At 36.4% G+C, this 12,587-nt stretch overlaps 1 long non-coding RNA gene across 1 annotated transcript; it reads right to left on the bottom strand.

Annotated features, from left to right (window-relative positions):
• Window positions 1-9,086: 9,086 nt before the first annotated feature.
• On the bottom strand, window positions 9,087-12,231 carry LOC121110000. Its single transcript, XR_005857491.1, has 2 exons — window positions 12,046-12,231; window positions 9,087-9,356 (listed from the first exon to the last, which is right to left on the bottom strand). It is a non-coding gene; the product is annotated as an uncharacterized LOC121110000 (long non-coding RNA).
• Between the last annotated feature and the right edge of the window lie 356 nt (window positions 12,232-12,587).

Here is a 12,587-nt window from a genome sequence, read left to right as displayed (position 1 = left end):
AAGGGAAGATCAGCCTTTTTGTTATTCTATAAATTGTTACAAGCTTTTGACATTAGAAAAACTTTATAAAAATGATGTGCTCTGCAGGGACTGCCCTTACTCTAAAGCAAACGACAGAAGCCAGTCAAGATAGCAAGACAAAAAGCAGTCTAATTTAAAACCTGCCAGAAATATAGAGACCGCCTAGTGAGATTTTCTGGGATGAGGTCTTAGATATGAGATCACATCCAAGGCCCAGATTCTGTACTGAAGTTTCAGCTTCACCTCAGCTGATTTCATAGCCATCATTTATGCCAGAATTGAGTTATATCTACTGAAATGCAAACTTTTTCACTGTCTGTTGCTGCATAAGCAAGTGATGTTAACTGAGTCATACGGAGCCTCAGCTGAGACTCTGTATTCACCTATAAATCATTTACCTTGCAAAGGCAACAGAAAACATTAATCATGTTTTACTGGGATTACACCAGCAATTAGACCCAGAGGTTTGGCTTCTCTACCATGCTATAACACACAGATTTCTACATCTAAAAGATGCCTGTACTGGAGATTTCAATCAAGATCATAATGGTAACATTTTATATGATTGTATAACTGCACAAAACACACATAAATGTAGAAATTGTATTATCTCTTGTATAGCCTTTTTGAAACTCCAAACTAGGCCTCCTGGCTGAATCTTTTGCATCACTGAGTCCAATCTCCTGTCCTTACAGCACTTATCACACTATTATTAGTATTATCTGCAAAGTAACCAGTGCTCTGAGCAAAGGCAACTTCAGAACCTCCCTGCCATGGCAAACACAAGTTTGCTGACAATGAGTCTACACCTAGTATCAGGTAAGATAACACAAACCCATTGATACCTGAATGATGTTTTACGTACAACAAATATTTATTATATTCAAATTTATTTTTTAATATGAACACATAGCTATCCAAATTTTATTTACCACATATCCTCCAAAATATTTTAATTTCCTTAGTAGTGATTATGATTTCTGCTTTTCTTTTATATTGGGTATTTTATCAGGGGGTGCTAGAGACCAAGAAGCCTTCCCTTTAACTCCACTGTAAAGCAGAAGCATTTTACTTTTGTAATACAGAAAGAAACTTGTCTTAATATCACAGTCCAAATAAATGGCCAACCTTGTTTGACTGAAGGCTCTGTAGAGTCCCATCTCAGTGTAAATTCATGAGCACTAACCCCATTGCATCATCTCCCACAATCCTTACTAGAGTGCTGGGGAACAACTTTTTCTCTCATGGGTCTGCAGGATTAGATTTCAAAGTGGAAGATTGACCTTCCTCAGATTCCTTGTCCATAGTCTTTCCCTCTTAATTCAGAAATAGTATGCAAATCATTCACATAGGACAGTTTAGAAGAGTTGCTTCAGACCTCGGAACTGTTCTCAGACAAAGAATAATCCCCCAAAGTGAAACTTTCTATCCTTTAAAACAGAACAACTTTTCAAAATACAGGACAATCAACAATTTTCGCCTTGTGAATAAATTAAAGGTACAGAAGAGAAGGCTTAATGAATTTCCTTGTTGACTCACTCTGCAGGGAGTTAAAAGTTCATATATTAAATGAAACAGGTTGAAAGTCACGTTATCTAACTTTATACAGATAGAGTGGCATGCATTTTAAGTAAGTCATCTGACTCATAAAGACCTTTGTTTCTCTATTTCTATTTCTAGCAGGAGGATAGTAATCTAAAATTTAGATGTCTAGATTTTATATGCCTAAGCTGTAGGAGATGACTTTCATGGTCAGGATACTGTCACTCAGAAAATGTACCTCCAGCAGACACCTTCAGCATATCTATTTGCAGTCTCTTCAGTATAGCTTTAAGGCTATCAGAAACATTTCTTCAAATGTTCTGTATTTGAAGCCAGACTATTCAAAGCATTGCGCTGAATTAAGGGCTTGTGAAAACATAAACTAAACCTAGTAATGAACCAAGTTTCTTTATTTCTTCAGCTGTTGCTAGACATGCTATCATTGTGGCTTTCTCAACTCTGCTGTCCCTGAGATTTTTCACAGATCCAGAGATTTTAGCTCTGATGCTTCTTCCACTCATACGGTTTCAATGTCAAAACATCTTCAGGTGACAAAAAAAAAAAAAAACAACACACACACACACACACACACACACACAAAAAAAAAAAAAACCTGTGAAGTTGTGGTGTAGCATAGGGCTGAAACTCAAGTCTCAGTGACAAGAGGAGAAAAATCTCAGCTCTGAATTAAGACCATCTTCTTTCTTGTTTCAAATGAGACAATGGTATGTCCCTGTAATTTCAACACATCAATAACAGATTTTTCCTGGGTACCAGAGGAAATCAAGGGGAAGAGAAGAAAAAGTCTAACTCTGCTGTACTCATGGCAAGACATTTTACCTTATTTTAACCAGACTTCTGTGTCAATCCAGATCCCAGCTTCCAGGTTCAGGAAATTATGTAAATGCTGAGAAAGATCAAGCCACTTGCAAGTCCTTGTAATATTCCTAGTGTACTTTTGATTAATTATGAACCCAGCAGGAATTTATAAGGCATTGCACAGTACAGCAACAAAAATTATTTTCAACTGTAGGCCCAGCTGGCTCCTGGTCTTAAACCAGCAAGAGTTCTGATAATAACCATAGCAATGGCAGGCAAATAAATGCTTTCACTCAACACAATCATTATTTACTTGGATCCTCCCCAGTAGTGCAATTTAACATACACTTTTTATTCCTCATATCTCACAACCATTGTGGCCAGGACACATGACACTAAGGGATAATTTGAATAACTACACTACTCTGACACAACAGAGAATCCACAGAGTGGAACTGGAAAGACAGAATTAAAGAGAATCATGAAAATCTGTGCAGGTGTCTCTTATTTAATTAGATTAACTCATGGATTGAATATAAACTTGTGTGTCAAGGTGTAGAATATCATCAGCCATGACAGCAGTAGGTACCGTGATTTGTGTCAGAAAGAGGATCTCAGAGAAGGTATCTAGGGTTTAATTTCTATAGGATGAATAAAAAATACAGTTTCCCAGTTGTAACAGTAAAATTTTCAAGGAACGGGGAGAAAAAAAAAAAAAACACACACAAAAAAAACCCTGAAATCTACGTGCAGCTGAAATAGAATGTGAAATTTGAATGTCTCCAGGCTGTTAATTCTGAAGAGGCTGTAGGCTTGCAATTGCTAGAAATTAAATAGAAAGTAAGTTGTGACATTCTTGTCAAACTTCACCTGAAAATGCAGAATGTTTATGAAAATAAACTCAGCTCAACCCTTCTGTTTCTTCAAAGCATAAAGAAAGAAGATTGAGATTATTTTCCAAGTGAAATAAAAATGAATCTGTTTAATAGATTCAAAGTTGGGGGGAGGAGGGGGGGTGAGGGAAAGCAGTGTTTTGCAATTCTAGCTAACGTATTTATCCCACTTGCTAGACTGAGGAACGTAGAGAAATATTTTTGAAAGTAGCCAAGATTTTTTCAGTGGCAGCACTAAGTTTTCATGAAAAGTTTGTCTTCAATTTAAGTGAAACGTGCAGAATAACAGTTGACAGCCATCACAGTTCTTGAGTAAAAATTCTGTGATGGTATCATTTTGAAAGCAACCCTCTACTATGTTCATCCCACTGTGTTCAGTTTTAACCTTTCTTTTCTCTCTGATGTAGAGTAAGATCACAAGATCTTACACAGCATTTCCCCACAGGACATGAATTAGGAACTATTGCTTTGAAATAACTGCAAGAGAAATAAGCATTAGATATGTTATCTATAATAATGATATCTTAGAATATTAGAACTTTATGTTTTATTATTCTTTATTAAGTGTTTAAAGCCCAGTCCTCCAACCTGGTATGTACAGATGGAAACCAGCTCTTCTGTAACATTCCACTGATTTCTGCAAAGCCTTTTTCAGGCACAAGGTCTTATGACTAACACAGGCGTGAGGTCTTTGCACCTCATTTTTTTTCCAAAGCAAAAACAAACAGACGTGTGCCATTTATTTCCGCATTTGTTTTTTATTGGCTCAAATGCAACAACATTACTGTCCAGATTCACGGTACCACTTCATGTTTGTTTACAAGCACTACATGTATGTACATTTTAATGGAAATCTTAAAGGCTATCATTGGCACACTTATCTTCATAAAACAGTTTGGAAATTCATGCCCCAGCCTTCTTTTTTTTTTCTTTTTTTTCTTTTTTTTTTTTGTGGTGGTGGTCTTTTGGTCTTTTATTGTTTTGTTTGGTATTGTTTTATGTTTTGCAAGAATAGAATATATATATATATATATTGTATTATTTTTTGGCAGAATACCATTGCAGTGACAAATGCAATTTGTGAAAGATCTTTGAAAGTAATTATTAGTTCTGAAAACCAGGACTTTTTGTGACCTAGAGGAGTGAAGATATCTTGGTTGCTTAAAACATATTTTCAAAGGAAAACAATAATTACATTTTTTCTCCACTCACAATGGGAGCGAACAGAGTGCTTAGAGAAGCTGTTTCAGAAGTTTTCCTCAGATGTTATACACTTTGCAGCTTTTATTAAAAAAATCACTTTGACTCACCCACTGCTTGAAGCTTTACCAGCACAATTATTCAGTTATAAGTTCTACCAAACAGAATATGGACCCATTATCTGTGCCAAAAGATACTGCATATAATTATATGCTCTTAATATTGGAAGAGGAATTGATTTGAGGGAGTGGATTTGTTCACTTATTGCAGAAAACTTAAATCACTATAAATGCTCAGTGCACTCAGCACCTTTTGTGGCTTCAGCAATCTCAGTGTAGTAGGTTCTTTTCACACTACAGTAGGAGCCAGGCTGCTCCAAACTCTTGTAAGCTCTGTGAAGGCTCTGAGAAAGCTGAAGCTGAGACTGAGAAAGCACAGCAATGGGCAACAATCAAATTGCAATCTGCAAAAGGCTTATTGAAGAAGACAGTTTAGTAGAAGCAGAATATATAGCTAGAAGGACTTTGGCTTTGTATGTAAAAAGAATCTAACTTACATTCATATTCTAAAAATTAAAAAAAAAAATCATTAAAGAGACTGCCTTGTCTTTTGTTTACAAAATGAGGTCTCAGCTGCAGCTATATTCCTAAAGGATGACTACATCAAATGCCATGGTTATCTAAATCTCTGTGGATGATGCAGAAAACCTGAACTGCACTACTTAAACGATTTCTTAATCATGCTAATTTCATGTGAAATTGGGCACACAAACAGCCACTGCTATTCCATTTCTTGAAAGAAGTCTATCAAATTTTTTGTAAATAGTACTTAACTTCCTTTCAAAAGAAAGATTAAGAATTAAAAAAAAATACATTTAAGTACTCCAAAATAAATAAATGGCTGAATTAAGCATCCCTCAGTGTACAGACAGCAATGTCTTTTTAAAAAGAGAAGAAATGTTGCATATGGGATTTAATTAATATAGGATTATCTCCCTGAGGGAACATGAACATCTCCAGCTGATGCTAGGAGGTTCTGATGTAAGACTTGTAGGGTTCATAGTCCAAACAAACACTGCACTTTGTATTCAATTTCTAGACTTTGCTTTGAATCGAATCACAGGAACAATCACTTGAAATGGTCTCACTACAACCTCAAGTTACTCCTGTGAGATATCACAGAAGTATTTTACAAAAGGCCAGGCTCTAACTCTGACCAAAAAAAAGCCCTTTGAAGCTCAGGACTTTAGGAGTGACACTTGTGCCACTTAGAAATCTAGTATCTAGAGGAGCAGAAATTATAAGCATCTGTATCTATACAGCACCAGGAAGCTTCTTTATTTATCTCAAAGCAGCTTTGCTAAATAAGTTTGTTGCTTACAATTTCTGTAAGTTCTCTTCTGATTTTGGAAAAGATTTAGGACTTCTTGGGATTATTCATTTTTTTCTAATAGTCCACAGAGATGCGGGTATACTTTCTTTCAAGTTGTGTAGCAGATGCCATCCTAAAGAAACTTCCCAGATTCCCCACACAGTACTGGAAGACAGCTAAGTTGCACCCACACAGTCCCCTGCCTGAAGATGCAATCTAACTCATAGCAGAGAATGATTATATTTCTTTTCAGAGTGTTTTCAATCAATGTGTAGAAGTCATTGGTAAGATCTCCTAGAGACAGCAGTAAAAAGCAATATAGAGATGCAAAAGTACAGATATTTTGTCCAGGAGTCATAACAATCTGTTACACTGAATCCAAAGTAACTTATTTTCCAATACACTGGGCAAATAACTTGGATTAATTTTATCTCTTGTTACATGAGATGACCTTGGTGTGATACCGTGTAGAATTCTGTTTCACATATTGTTTGTATATGGCCATTACAAAACAGTATTTATGTTCTGTTCATCATGGCACTTACTGGTAAAAAATGTGTCCCACTCCTGTCTAACAATTATCTGAAGAAGTGACAAGGCAAAATAAATTGGTAAAATATTATTTCTAATACCTTTGGGGAATAAAATCTGTCTCAAATCATGTTAATGTAAATTACTGTGGCAAATGTGACATCTCTGTCTGAGAGCATGTTAATGTAATTTACTGTAGTGAATATCACATCCCCATCTGCTAAAGCAATCTGTTACAATTCAGTAAGATTATTATCTTCAAGAGGCAGAGGTTTTTAATCTTTCAGGTTGTTGTTTTTTAAGTTCCTTCTGATGGAAATAGAGTCTAACATATGATGCAAACTGACAACATTTGATTAAATTAAAAATTGAGAATGTAAATTCCTAATTCTTACCAGCTCACTGTAAAATAGCAGCTGGTAGGATGCTCAGGCCTGAATTTCAATTCCTCAGAACACTTAGTTTCAACAAGGAGTTCAGCATGAGCATTAGATAGAGATCAATATTGAGAGAGTAATACAATAGCTCTCATCTGATTTATAGCAAACCTTAAATAAACTTCGCATATTATAAAAGGTTTAAAAACTGCTCAAAAATAACACAGCCTTCCTTGAAAAGCAATGTAAATGGGAAGGGAAGGGAAGGGAAGGGAAGGGAAGGGAAGGGAAGGGAAGGGAAGGGAAGGGAAGGGAAGGGAAGGGAAGGGAAGGGAAGGGAAGGGAAGGGAAGGGAAGGGAAGGGAAGGGAAGGGAAGGGAAGGGAAGGGAAGGGAAGGGAAGGGAAGGGAAGGGAAGGGAAGGGAATGATGAAACATCTCAAAGAATAACATATTTTTCCTAAGAGGTTCCCAGTGTGTATCCTTAATGATTAGTTTTTATAATATGGAAAGATAGATATTTTTTTATGATTAATTGAAGGAGTTCTACAGTCTAATCTAAGGGAAGTGTGTCACATAGCTACACAAAATATTACAAGATTATATTCCACGAAGGTATAAAATATGTTCCAAAAAGACAATGCGTATAAATAGTTGTGTGAATAATGGCTGACATTTGTGTTGGGAACAAAAATCGCTTATGATTTTTTCGCTCTAACAGCTGACAAGTACTATGATTTAAATATAAAAAATATTCATTAAAATATATTTGAATAATAACTTCAGGAGAAAAAGTAGGTAGGGTGCAATAACACTTGAACAGCTTTGATTAAAGACCTTCACACTGATCACCACCACCAAGCAGCCAGTTTTCCAGTGTTTGGCATATTCCACCTGATTGGGCAGGAAACACATAGGCTTGAAGGCTGAAGTCAGAGATCACAGAGCTCTGGAGTCGTAGGAAAAAGGATTAAAGATATTATTACTGGAGTAATGAGAATAACAAAAATCTCTTTCCTTTCTAGATAGTAAGACTGGTAAATTTTCATTCTCCCTTTATTCTCAGATGATGGTTTTCTTCTGGTGGTGGTGAAACAAAGAATTTCTCAAAGTCAGCTTTCAACATGAAACACCCAAAATATATATATTTCCTGTTCTTGCCTCACTCTCTTCAAGCATATCTGCCTACTGGACAGCTTCATCACTTTGGGGTATTGACACCTGCTGGCCAGTAAAAAATAGCAAACTGGTTTTTCTCTGGAGCTCAGTCCCATTGCTGGATGCATATGGCTTCCTATTTCTTTCCTGCCATATGGTAGAAAAATTCTGATTCAGTCTGATTGCAAGGAAAAATCTTAACTTTAAAACTGTTACATCTTAAAAAAAAAAAAAAAAAAAAAAAAAAAGAGTATGTTTTGGAGTTTGTTGTATTACTAATATCAAGACATCTTGAACAATGGCAGTAGTGCCAAGTCATTCCAAATACTCCAGTACTCGCTAAACAAAAGCAATAAAGTTATTTGATTTCTGTTTTGCATACATATCAAAAAAATCCAAAACACCTTGTACTCCAGGTTTTGCCAGAAAATAATTTGATCTGAGAGGATAAGAAGGGTCAGTATGATGAGTACATGTGATTCTGGTTTACATATTAATCTCTTCCCCCATTCTCTTCCATTGCTTTTGGACAGTAGCCTTTTAAACACTCAAACATGGTTTCATTGGAAGTCTGGAGAAATTCATGAAAGAGAAAAGTACTGAGGATTGATAATTGCACAGAAATGACATGGCTTGAGAAATCCCTGACCTAAAAAGATTAGCGCCTGAGAGATGGTCAGGGAAATGTAATTACATTAATTATTTCTACTTCTAATCTTCATATAACTTTTCCTATGCATTCCCTTTGACTATTCTCAAAGACAAGATATTCTCCTCTGGTGTTGTCTCATATGAACCTTTAAATATCGCATTGTCTGGAAAAAGTTTATTAATGAATGCATGCCATCACAGGCAGATGCTTTGACTAATAACCTAGTTGTTACAAGCTGGAGCTTAGGAACAGATTCATTTGTATTCCTTTATGATCCCACTGAAGACAGAGGCTAGTAAGAATTTTCAGCTTAACACCACATTAGATAGTATATATCAACAAATGTTCCACCTAATTATAAAAATAATGTTTTATATATCATATATCTTTCATATACTATTATATTATCTATTAAACTAATGCTACTCGTTCATATTTTACAGACTATATGTGTAATACTAAGAATAGTAAGGCAAACATTTTAAGGGCGATAATTTAATACTCATCTTTAGATTACATTAAATCCCTGTACTAATGTCTTTATTAAAAAGATTGAAGAACTGAAGAGTGTTAATTAGCTGCAGAGCAATCCTCAAAACATTGACACTGGCTTCATAATCTTGGTCAGTTTTCTTCAATATTTCTGAATGTTTGTTTACAAGCAAGCAGTAGGAAAAGTTAGCTTCATTCTTCTAGATCTTTTTTTGGGATAAATTATTGTATTCAGAGAGCACAAAAATTAATTAGTCATGCTGATGAGGAAGATTTCAATCCAATAGTCACCATATTTTCACTGCAGAAAAAATAGAATGAAAATTTTCATCACTTCAGCTCCCTTTGCCTCATCCAAACAGTCTCAACTACTGTAAACTGAAAAAAAATATGAGACGTTGAAGGGGCATTGCATTGCAAAACATTTTTAACACCACTTATTTTACATTTATATGTATATAAAATTTTCAGTAACTTCTCTAGCATTAGTAGACCAGATTGTTATTCTGTTTCATGAGAATGGGAGACAAATATCAAAGCATTAATCTAAGGAAAAGAAGGAAGGAAAGAGGAACTAAAATATCTTCATAATATTAATGAATGATAGTAAAACATTTAAACATCCAAATAATGTAAACCTGCATTATGAAAATGCGTAAATGTTTTGTCCCTCATTCTGAAGAACTCAGGGCTTAGGACATGACAGGACAATCAAAAATGAATAATACATGCATATGAATAATGTGAGGGAAATAAAAACGATAGATGGGAGAAGGCAAGCTGATAATCAACAACTTGAGCAAAAGTATTTGTGAACGAAAGAAACATCCTTTCAAACCTCCAGGGGATCTGAATATGTTTGTCCATCATCACCAGAAGTTCTGCCTATATAAATGCTCTTGCACAAATACAGAAATGAATACATACATAAAGCCCAGAAATTTCCCTGTCTCCTTATGCTAAGGAAACACTGATTAGTATCTTAGCAAAAATACACATAAACAAAACAATACAGGGATTGTACTGTAAAATAAATATAAATCCAGAATAAAACACAGTATGAATCCTTCTTTGTTTTCTGGCTCAAAGCTTGCTTCCTGAGGTATTTCTTGTGATAAGACTCTAGGAGATGAGAGGTGGGTGTTGCCGTGTGGCAATCAAGATCACTGTCTGGACAATTTTCCATCTGAAAGCATTTCTTTGGAGCTGTTTGCCTTTGGAAGGGAGTGCTCAGGACTGTTTACTGGACTGTTCACTGGAGGAAAATCTGTCCTGTGACCAAATAACTCCTGTATGCTATGGGAGATTGGAGGATGATACCACTGTGTGCTGTGAAGACAAGATACAAGTTGGCGTCTCCATACTCCCTCTTATCTGCTGGCAAGGCCAGGGAGATGGGAACAAAAGGAGTTCCTGTTGAGATCCAAAAGCCAGAAGCTGTCACTCCAAAAAGAGTTGACTCAACCGCTTTGAACTTATAAATAAGTTTGTACTGCCATTGGAAATTGTTGCAATCATTGGCATCATCTCCATGGTCACCGTCCTCGTCAACGGAACAACTCCCAATGACCCACCACTACTGAAAATCAATGACTGAACTATGAACCACGCTGGACCATGGACCCTATCTCCCTCTTGCTTCCTGTAGAGACTCCTTGCTTCTATTTCCTATCTTTCCTATCCCCCTTCTTCCCTTCCCCATCACTCTAATTCATACCTATAAAGACTCTTTGCCTCTATTTCCTATCTTCTCTATTGCTCACCTTCCCTTCCCCATCACCCTAAATCTGTAATAGTATCCATCCTCCCCTTCCCCATCTCCCTTAATAAGATTTGTAGTAAACTGGTTGGACCAATATTTGAACTATTTCTTAATCTCACTCTGGGTATACGTATATCAAAGAACCTTCTCTCCTTTCTATAAATTGGAGCTAGACAAACATGTGGAAAAATGACCGTAAACAACTGTGGCTGGAAATACAGGTGACAACTAACTTGAATCACTTTGTTGCTCTACCAGCTGCCTAACTTTGATCTGCAGTTCTTTTCCTTTATGTGGTAAGAGTACAATATTATTTTGCCAATGTACTTGGCAGCAGTTTCAAGGCCTTGCCAAAAACCAACCAAACCTTCCAAAAATGAAGGAAAGAGAAATTGGAAGCAGCTCTGTTACAGTTTGGGAGCTATTTGAATTTCCAGTCTGGTTTTAGAAACTCTAAACATTTAAATGTTCCTGGTTATCTTTCCCTGTTTTTTAACAGTACCATTCTCGCAGTAAGAGGAAGGGAATGGTGTTTGGTTGATTGTCACTGTTGCAATTGGCCCAGAGGATACTCAAATATTCATGCTCTAAAACATAAGATCTCTTGGAGTTTTGTTGATTTACTAATGTTTTTACCGTCTCTAGTAACCCTGCTATGAGTGGGCAGATGTGAATTTAAGGCATTTACTGAATTCAGTGCTAATATACCAGATCTCCTCACACCTTGTAGCATTCCGCCTTAGAGCTTGAAACTATTTTCATAACACTCCTTCACAGTAAGACTTTTCTTCACATTTTGCAGAAGGTGAAAGAAAGCACTTGCATTGTTTGTAATTTAAAATATTTACATATACATACACACATGCACAAATGCACACATATAAATAAAGCCCTGGCAAGAGAATTTGCAAGCACCTAACTGAGAAATTCAAACTACAAAATTATGCCTTGAGAAGAATTTGTATTCCTTAAGATTTGCTAAAGGTTTGCTAAAGATTAAGGCCAGAATTCTTGGTTTCCTGTCTGTACTGACAACTGTGCTGCCTCTTTCACACATAGGCCTGTCTGAGGTTGACAAGCAAGGTAACTCTGCAGTTAAGTCCCTTTAGCTGCCCAGTCCCACAGAAATTCTAAGAACACACAGCCAGTGCAGATGTTACTACAAAGCACAACAGTTCCAGCTGTTCCCACTAAATCCATTATTTGAAGAGAAAGGACTGCTGCCAACCTTATCCTCTGTAGCTCAGAACTTCATGTTAGGAAAAAGGAAGCAGATCAAACAGAAACAAAGTTTGTATTTTCCATAAGAGTATCCCAGCTACCAGATGCTTTAGGCTAGGGTACTCCTCCTAAGAAAGCATGATGTAATTACCAAACTCTTTTCCCATGAACATATCCTCCTGTATCAAGGAAACTGTACCTGGTATGTATAGTAATGAGAGGTGCATAGACCAGGCACATCCAGCACACAATGCATTGCCTGGTGATGTCATAGCCTGTTGCTCAGTGACATCATTTGCATTGGAAAATTCCTCCAAGTTCATGGAGCTAAATCATTAATGTAGCACTGACATGTCTACCACTAAACCAGGCATGTTCAACCTGTGACCCTGGACAGCCAGTAAAACAGCCTCCCAGGATCATAGTATTTTAAGATTATTATGTGATTTTTAATAGTATTTTTCATGAGTGGATTGTGTGTAGCTTAAACACAGACTGCATAAGCAACAGCAGAACACTATGGAGTTGTGCAGGCCTAACACTATGCAG

This window comes from Gallus gallus, chromosome 2, assembly GCF_016699485.2.
Source record: "Gallus gallus isolate bGalGal1 chromosome 2, bGalGal1.mat.broiler.GRCg7b, whole genome shotgun sequence".
NCBI classification, from domain to species: domain Eukaryota; kingdom Metazoa; phylum Chordata; class Aves; order Galliformes; family Phasianidae; genus Gallus; species Gallus gallus.
The sequence above is the reverse complement of the archived record's forward strand: the minus strand, read 5'-3'. Positions and strand labels throughout refer to the sequence as shown.